The sequence below is a fragment of the Nycticebus coucang genome, chromosome 9 (genome assembly GCF_027406575.1).
Source record: "Nycticebus coucang isolate mNycCou1 chromosome 9, mNycCou1.pri, whole genome shotgun sequence".
In the NCBI taxonomy this organism is placed as follows: Eukaryota; Metazoa; Chordata; class Mammalia; order Primates; family Lorisidae; genus Nycticebus; species Nycticebus coucang.
In genome coordinates this window covers 99,609,594-99,619,200 of record NC_069788.1, presented here as the reverse complement: position 1 = coordinate 99,619,200, position 9,607 = coordinate 99,609,594, and positions in this window count along the sequence as shown.

Sequence of the window (9,607 nt, the reverse complement as noted above, 5' to 3'; positions counted from 1 at the left end):
TTCTCATCAGCCCATGGAACATACTCCAAAATCGATCACATCTTAGGTAACAAGTCCAACCTCAGTAAATTTAAAGGAATAGAAATTATTCCTTGCATCTTCTTGGACCACCATGGAATAAAAGTTGAACTCAGCAACAACAGGAATCTGCATACTCATACAAAAACATGGAAGTTAAATAACCTTATGCTGAATGATAGCTGACTCAGAGATGAGATTAAGAAAGAAATTGCCAAATTTTGGAACAAAACAACCATGAAGACAGGAATTATCAGAACCCCTGGGATACCGCAAAGGCAGTCCTAAGAGGGAAATTTATAGCACTGCAAGCCTTCCGCAAGAGAATGGAAAGAGAGAAAGTTAACAACTTAATGGGAATCTCAAGCAACTGGAAAAGGAAGAACATTCCAACCCCAAACGCAGTAAAGAAAAGAAATAACTAAAATTAGAGCAGAAGTAAATGAAATTGAAAACAAAAGAATTATACAACAGATCAATAAATCGAAAAGTTGGTTTTTTGAAAAGGTCAATAAAATAGATAAACCTTTGGCTAACCTAAACAAGAAAAAAAGAGTAAAATCTCTAATCTCATTAATCACAAATGACAATGATAAAATAACAACAGATTCCTCAGAAATTCAAAAAATCCTTAATGAATATTATAAGAAACTTTATTCTCAGAAATATGAAAATTTGAAGGAAATTGACCAATACTTGGAAGCATGTCACCTTCCAAGACTTAGCCAGAATCAAGTGAAACATTGAACAGGCCTATATCAAGTTCTAAAATAGCATGAACCATACAAAATATTCCTATAAAGAAAAGCCCGGGACCAGATGGTTTCACATCAGAATTCTACCAAACCTTTAAAGAGGAACTAGTTCCTATATTATTCAACCTGTTCCAAAATGTAGAAAAAAGAAGGGAGACTACCCAACACGTTCTATGAAGCAAAAATCACTCTGATCCCCGAACTAGGAAAAGACCCAACAAGAAAAAAAATTATAGACCAATATCACTAATGAATATAGATGCAAAAATATTCAACAAGATCCTAACAAACAGAATCCAGCAACACATCAAACAAATTATACATCAGGACCAAGTCGGTTTTATCACAGGGTCTCAAGGCTGCTTTAATATATGTAAATCTATAAATGTAATTCAGCACCTAAACAAATTAAAAAACAAAGACCCTATGATTCTCTCAATTGATGGAGAAAAAGCTTTTGATAATATCCAGCATCCCTTCATGATCAAAACACTTAAGATAATTGGTATAGAAGGGACATTTCTTAAACTGTTAGAGGCCTTCTACAGCTAACCCACAGCCCATATCGTATTGAATGGAGTTAAATTGAAATCATTTCCACTCAGATCAGGAACCAGACAAGGCTGCCCATTGTCTCCACTGCTCTTTAACATTATAATGGAAGTTTTAGCCACCACAATTAGGGAAGAAAAGGCGATCAAGGATATCTATATAGGGTCAGAAGAGATCAAACTTTCGCTCTTCGCAGATGATATGATTGTATATCTGGAAAACACCAGGGGTTCTACTACAAAACTCTTAGAAGTGATCAAGGAGTACAGCAGCATCTCAGGTTACAAAATCAACATTCATAAATTGGTAGCCTTTATATATACCAACAATAGTCAAGCTGAAAAAACAGTCAAGGACCCTATTCCTTTCACAGTAATGCCAAAGAAGATTAAATATTTGGGAGTTTATCTAACAAACCACATGAAAAATCTCTACAAAGAGAAATATGAAACTCTAATAAAAGAAATAGATGAAAATGTTAACAAATGGAAAAGCATACCATGCTCATGGCTTGGAAGAATCAACACTGTTAAAATGTCTGGATTACCCAAAGCAATATATAATTTTAATGAAATCCCTATTAAAGTTCCACTGGCATACTTTAGAGATCTTGAAAAAATAATACTTCATTTTATATGGAATCAGAAAAAACCTCGAATAGCCAAGACATTACTCAGAAATAAAAACAAAGCAGGAGGAATCACATTACCAGACCTCAGACTATACTATAAATCGATAGTGATCAAAACAGCATGGTACTGGCACAAAAACAGAGAAGTTAATGTCTGGAACAGAATAGAGAACCAAGAGATGAACCCAGCTACTTACCGTTATTTGATCTTTGACAAGCCAGTTAAAAACATTCAGTGGGGAAAAGATTTCCTATTTAACAAATGGTGCTCGGTGAACTGGCTGGCAACCTGTAGAAGACTGAAACTTGACTCACACCTTTCACCATTAACTAAGATAGACTCTCACTGGATTAAAGATTTAAACTTAAGACATGAAACTATAAAAATACTAGAAGAGAGTGCAGGGAAAAGCCTTGAAGAAATCTGTCTGGGCGAGTATTTTATGAGGAGGACCCCCCGGGCAATTGAAGCAGCTTCAAAAATACACTACTGGGACCTGATCAAACTAAAAAGCTTCTGCACAGCCAAGAACACAGTAAGTAAAGCAGGCAAACAGCTCTCAGAATGGGAAAAATATTTGCAGGTTATTTCTCTGACAAAGGTTTAATAACCAGAATCCACGAGAACTCAAATCTATAAGCAACTAAAGAACAAGTGATCCCATCTCAGGATAGGCAAGGGACTTGAAGAGAGACTTCTCTGAAGAAGACAGGCTCATGGTCTACAGACATATGAAAAAATGCTCATCATCCTTTATCATCAGAGAAATGCAAATCAAATCTACTTTGAGATACCATCTAACTCCAGTAAGATTAGCCCACATCACAAAATCCCAAGACCAGACATGTTGGCGTGGATGTAGAGAAAAGGGAACACTTTTGCACTGCTGGTGGGAAAGCAAATTAATACATTCCTTTTGGAAAGAATTGTGGAGAACACTTAGAGATCTAAAAATAGACCTGCCATTTAATCCTGTAATTCCTCTAGTAGGTATATACCCAGAAGACCAAAAATTACATTATAACAAAGATATTTGTACCAGAATGTTTATTGCAGCCCAATTCATAATTGCTAAGTCCTGGAAAAAGCCCAAGTGCCCATCTATCCACGAATGGATTAATAAATTGTGATATATGCACACCATGGAATATTATGCAGCCTTAAAGAAAGATGGAGACTTTACCTCTTTCACGTTTACATGGATGGAGCTGGAACATATTCTTAGTAAAGTATCTCAAGAATGGAAGAAAAAGTATCCAATGTACTCAACCCTACTATGAAACTAATTTATGGCTTTCACATGAAAGCTATAACCCAGTTAAAACCTAAGTATGGGGGGAAGGGGGAGAAGGAGGGGAGGGAGGGGGATGGATGGGCGGAGGGAGGGTGATTGGTGGGATTACACCTGCGGTGCATCTTACAAGAGTACATGTGAAACTTAGTAAATGTAGAATATAAATGTCTTAACACAATAACTAAGAAAATGCCAGGAAGGCTATGTTCACCAGTGAAATAATAATGTGTCAAATGGTCTATAAAACCAGTGTATGGTACCCCATGATCGCATTAATGTGCACAGCTATGATTTAATAATAATAAAAAACTTTATTTACCAAAAAAAAGATAAAAATAAAATAAAATAAAATAAATTTCCTTGCTTTGAACATCGAGGATTCTGACATTCCGTGAGAGAGAAAATGAGACATTATGTGCCACTCGATGAAAGATACAGCAACATCTATGAAACAGCCTTGCCAAAAAAGTCAAACCTCAGTACAATCAAGTTCTTGATTCAACAACTGAACAGGAAATACCAAAGACAGAGAAATATTCTTAATGCAAAGTGTCTCCTTTTTTATTAACAACCATCATTTTCTTTGGCGTCATTACTTTCTCTAGCTCATTATTTCTTTAACAAGCACTAACAATGGCTTCATCTGAAGGAAATTTTCATTTAAAAAAATCCTTGTTTTCTTACTTTATACACACTTAAGCTGCTTGGTAAGGTACAATAGTCAGAGAATAGCAATACTTCCTGGAGGTATGGTTGCAGGGTACTCAGCCAGGAATATTCATTATGCTGCATTAATCACTGCCTTTCAAAATATTTGATTCAAATTTGTACCATAGTACAATTATAAATTACTATAGGTCATACACCTCTGTTATCATACTTTATTAGTAGAAACTATAAATAATTCAACAAATTTAATTGGCATGATTTAATATCTGTTGGAGTTATATAGCCAAAGAGACATACTGTCATGTATGGGTGTTAATATGTCCTGTCATCCATCCCACAGACAAAATCTGAATGAATTTATTGCTTGAATTAAGTCATTCTCAATTAATTTTATGGACACAGAACAAACAAAAGAGAAACTTATTTTTCAACACAGCCTACATACCTATTTCTGCATTGAATCAAAATTTGGAATTAACCTGGTTTCCCCCAAACACTTCCTTGTTGCCTCCTCTATTCACACTTACGTAAACTTCATCTTTGGAGTTTCTTTCAAGAGGCCCCCCAAAAGAACCCCATGATAATTTTAGGTCTACTTTGCAAAATACTCAAAGCAGAGATATTATTCATAAGGAAAGACGTACAATTTGCGAGAACCAGTATGTGATGCTCAAAATTGTAAAGTTTAAAGGGATAAAGGAATAACATTTTAAACCACAAATAAAAGACTAAAAATATTAAAGGAGCCACCTAGTCTTATCTTTATCCCTTCCTATCTTCAATTTCAGAAAATGATGAGTTAAATTTTTTTTTGAATGAAGTCAATAAATCGCATAAAATTCACTCCACAGAAATGGAACATGTGAGTGTCTATGTATACCAATAATGAGTTATTTCCATCAATACCATAAACAAGCCTACTTTACTTTGTGTAATAACCATGATCTTAAAAACCTACATAGAAATAAAGCAAATTTTCTTTATGTAAAAAACAAATTTAGGTGAACAACTACTTACAAACATATTAAAGCAGAAACTTTTTTTTTTTTTTTGCAGCTTTTGTCTGGGGCTGTGTTTGAACCTGCCACCTCCAGCATATGGGGCTGGTGCCCTACCCCTTTGAGCCACAGGCACTGCCCTAAAGCAGAAACTTTTAACATTAAGATAATACTAGTAAATGGAAAATAGAAATGCATTTGAAAATTTAAATCTTAATTACCTTAAATGTAAACATGAAAAAGCATAAGACATTTAAAAAATGGGCCAGAGGAAATTTTGTTACTAGTGATCAAAAGTGAGAATATATATTTTTTAAAGAAACACAAAATCACACACAAAGAAAATAGTGGTTTCAAGAAAGATGAAAATTAGAGAACGTCTGGGTACATCCACAGAAATAACATGTAGATATTCTTTCTAGGATCTTGCCTCACCTCATAATTTCTTCTGCGTCTATTTGCAAATTCTTATGAATTTGAGACAAGTTGTTTATACCTTACTAACCATTTCATTTTCCTTTTCTGGTCAAGAATCTATCCTTACTCCAGTTTTGATTAAGGGAGCAGAATCTCATGTTTGAACAGGACATCATGCACGCAACTCATGAAAATACATACTGTGTATAATGTATTGTACTAACAGACTTTGGATTCATTTTGGAGTTGAGGATAGATTTTAAAAATGCTCTGAATGATCTCCTTAGTAAGACCTTAATCTATGTCTGTCTTTATTTTGTCAATTTTATCTCATTAATTATCCTAAGTGTAAGTGATTACACCATACTATAATTTCTTACCCATATATATTACTTTTTCACATAATGATTTGAACTAGAGTTGACCTGTTTGTGTATGTTCATACCATAGAGAATACTAAAAGACTTGATAAATAAATCTTTAATGAATGAGTAATTTTTGAGAAATAAAAAATAGATACTGAAAAACTAAATGTTAAGGTCCACTGTGACGTAATACACATTTTACACACACACACACACACACACACACACACATATTCCACGTGTTCTTCTGACTTCCCTCTGGCTATTTCAGCTAATGCTTGTAAATTGTCCCAATCTGTGAATTAAGGAAAAATAGAACTCATGCTATGTTATTAAAAATATCAAACTCGGAGGTTCTCCTTCCCTCTCTGACACTTTCCCCAGGCACCAGTTACTATATTGTAAAGAAGCTCAGGGCATATGGACAGGCTGTACCAGAATAACACAGAAAACTGTCCAACTGAAGTCTCAACTAATTTCCAAACATGCGAATAAGTCTTCAAGATGAATCTGGCCATCATCCTTTGAGTCCTCCAGCCAAAAATCTTAGCTGGAGAATATATGTGGAGTATAGAAATCACCCTTGTGGTGTTTTGTATGAATTCCTGACCCACAGAAACCATGGGAGATAGTACATTATTATTGTTGTTTTAAGTCTCTACAGTTAGGATCTATTTGTTAAATAAAGGCATCTATTCTTGAAGGAAATTATATCTATGTTAATATTAGGTGAATCTGCGTATCTCCACAATGAACACAGTGCCTCATAGAAAAAGCTCTAAAAATATCTGCAGTCATGGAAGAAATAAATGAGTAATAGAATAAACAAATTGTATGAACCTATTCAAGATCAAGAAACTTTCTCACATGTGAAACAATACATCTAATTATTGTATGGCTTTGTTTGTCTCTACCTGCCTTTGTTGTTATTATTGTTGGCTCCAATAACTCTCCCTTTTTTGTATCTATTATTTTTCCTTAATCACTGATGCCATATAAAATACATTCTAATTCATTTTGTATCACAGCACTTAAATTGTAAAGACTATTATCCATTTCTCATCTAGCCCTTCATTTTCCCTTCTATTTTTTTCTTCTATTTTTTTTTTTCAATTTCTTTATGTAACATAGGCTTTTGTCTTTCAGCCATTCTTGTCATTTCTATTCAGATGATAGCACTGGAATTTTTAAAATATACTATCAAATTTGGACATTTGCAGAATGAGCTGACCAACAGAAATATTTTTGTAATTATCAGTCATCTTTTCATATTAGCTGCATTATTTTCAGCTTATTTTCAATTCATGCTAGCCTTTACCATTCATGATGCCAAAGATTCATGACGAGCTTGCCATCGAATCGAAACTTCACACTCTCTTCACAAATCAGGCTCTTCTGCACCAGGTGAGTTATTCTGGAGTACTCATGCAGGGCTTTGTAAAATTTCATTTTACTATGTGTGTTCTGATTTATGGCAACAATGTCTTCTTTATTATTATCATGAATATTGCACACAATGGATTCACCTTTCAACTTGAGGTTCATGGTATCAAAAATGTTTTATGTACTTCATCAAAATAAATGACAAAATTATAGGTAGGGCTGGGACTCAGCTAAAGCAAGAGACTTACGACATAATGAACTTTCCTTTCTGATTGATACTGACCACTTAATCAGAACAATTTGGAATGTCTCTTCCAACGTATTTCTGTATTAGTCTCATCATACAGACCTCACTTCTCACGTTTGTCCATGAGATCATTCTGTAAGAAATAGTAAATGATTTTATTAAGAAAAGGCACTTTCTCACTACAGAATTCCTTTGTTTTGCTGTTCTAACATACTTCTAAAAAGAAGAAGTGAATTTATTTTGAATCATTTTATTCCTAGGAAACCTCTGCTTCTTTTGAATGTGCACAGCTTCCTTGACTGTGTGTTTACAATTGATCTTTTAAAAATGCATATCTGTTTTTCTAATATCTCTCAAGGGGCCATTACGAGGTTTTGGCATATAGTTTAACATCAGCTAGTTTTCTGTCTTACAATTATCACTAACATATTTGCATCTCTGTGCTGACTAATACTTCTCCACTTTTCCACCATCCACTAAAAAATCAATAAGGACACAAGTTTATATCTGCAAAATCTCTCCAAACAATGGCTTCTCATTTTTATTCACTCAGTGACTTAAATTGTTTCAGAACATTTACATGTCTTTTAGTAATTTCTTCAAACAAATTTATTTTGTTTTAATTTATTATTTCTAGTAGTTACTTTAGCATAATAGTGTGCACTCCAAATATACTTAGTAAATAAATACATAACTCTGATACATTCATTTAATTAATTGAAATTTCCTTTTAAGAATCACTCAAAAATGAATATGAAATTTTTGTTAAATTGATGAGAAAAATCCCAAGTATTAATGAAAACTTTAGTGCCACCATTTGAAACATCTTTATCCCTTATTCACATTTTTGTTTTATTTTTTATTATTTATTTTTTTTTTTTTTGCAGTTTTTGGCTGAGGCTGAGTTTGAACCTGCCACCTATGGCATATGGGGCTGGCACCCTACTCCTTTGAGCCACAGGTACTGCCCTTCTTATTCACATTTTTTAAGTGTTTCTCTATATTTTTATAACTACTGATGGTAAGAAATAAAGATAACTTTAGCACAAGAAAAAAATACTGAGTCATTTTGGACAAGGTTCTATTGATTATTAAGTTTCATTTAATTTGACATTTTTAAGTGAAATAGTCAAGTTAAAGACTCAGTAAAGAGAAGTTACTCATTGGATCAGATTATTTATAATAAAAATAAGTTTTAATTGTTTAATTTTTTTATATTTGCGATAAGCACAGTAGTTTTGCTTTATTTCTTATAACACATAGATAAACACGAAAAAAAAAATTTGCCATTTATTATAATGGGCTTTCCACCACCCCCAGGGAAGGCCATGTATTTAATGCCTTTGTTTCTTTTATTCTATCAGGCCCAGTTACAATGATGAATTTCAAACAGTTCTCTGTTTGGGAATCTTCTCTGCATACAAAGCCAGGTCTCCACACATTATAGGCATTAAGAAAATATGGGTAGAATAATCAGTGGGTAAATTCACATAAAACAATGCCAACATATGAAGGGGGAAGTATTTATGGGCAATTTTTTCCACTGTAAGAAATTGTATTCAATACTGATCCATAATCACAGACAGACAAATCCTTCTGAAATGTGCCATGAATCCTGAAGGCAGCAGTGACATCTCCAGCGTGTTTAAATGTTGCTGGGCCATGTGAATGCACATACCAGTTGGTAGTTCCTGCCACAGCATAATCTCACATCCGGGCATCTCTAGGTTGTCCTGTTTGAAGACCTTGAAGACCATAATACAGTAAGCCTACGCAATAATTGAATTAATCTGTTCCTCCAACATTTCTGGTAAGTCAGCAGCTTAAAATAGGGAACTTGGTACTACAGTGAAATATATATTATGGTAATATAAAAATAAAAAGAATGGAAAGTAAGGGAGAAGAGAGAATAGGGGAATGAATAAAAAAGGAAAGCGAGTGAGGAGGGGAGTGGAGGGAAGGGAAGGCAGAAAGGAATAGGGAGGGGAAAGTCAAGAATGGAAAGATAAGGGAAGGGAAAGAAGTGTTTTCTCTTTTTTTGCAGCTTTTTTTTTTGGCCAGGGCTGGATTTGAACCCACCACCTCCAGTATATGGGGCCAGCGCCCTGCTCCTTTGAGCCACAGGCGTCACCCAGAAGAAGTGTTTTCTATCATACATCGAATTTTTCTCAGTGGTTTTCCTGCAGAGTGAAAATACTACTCAAAATTACATACTAAATATGAACTCAGATCCATTGCATATTTCTAGCAAGAACTGTATCCAATCTCCCTTCAGTA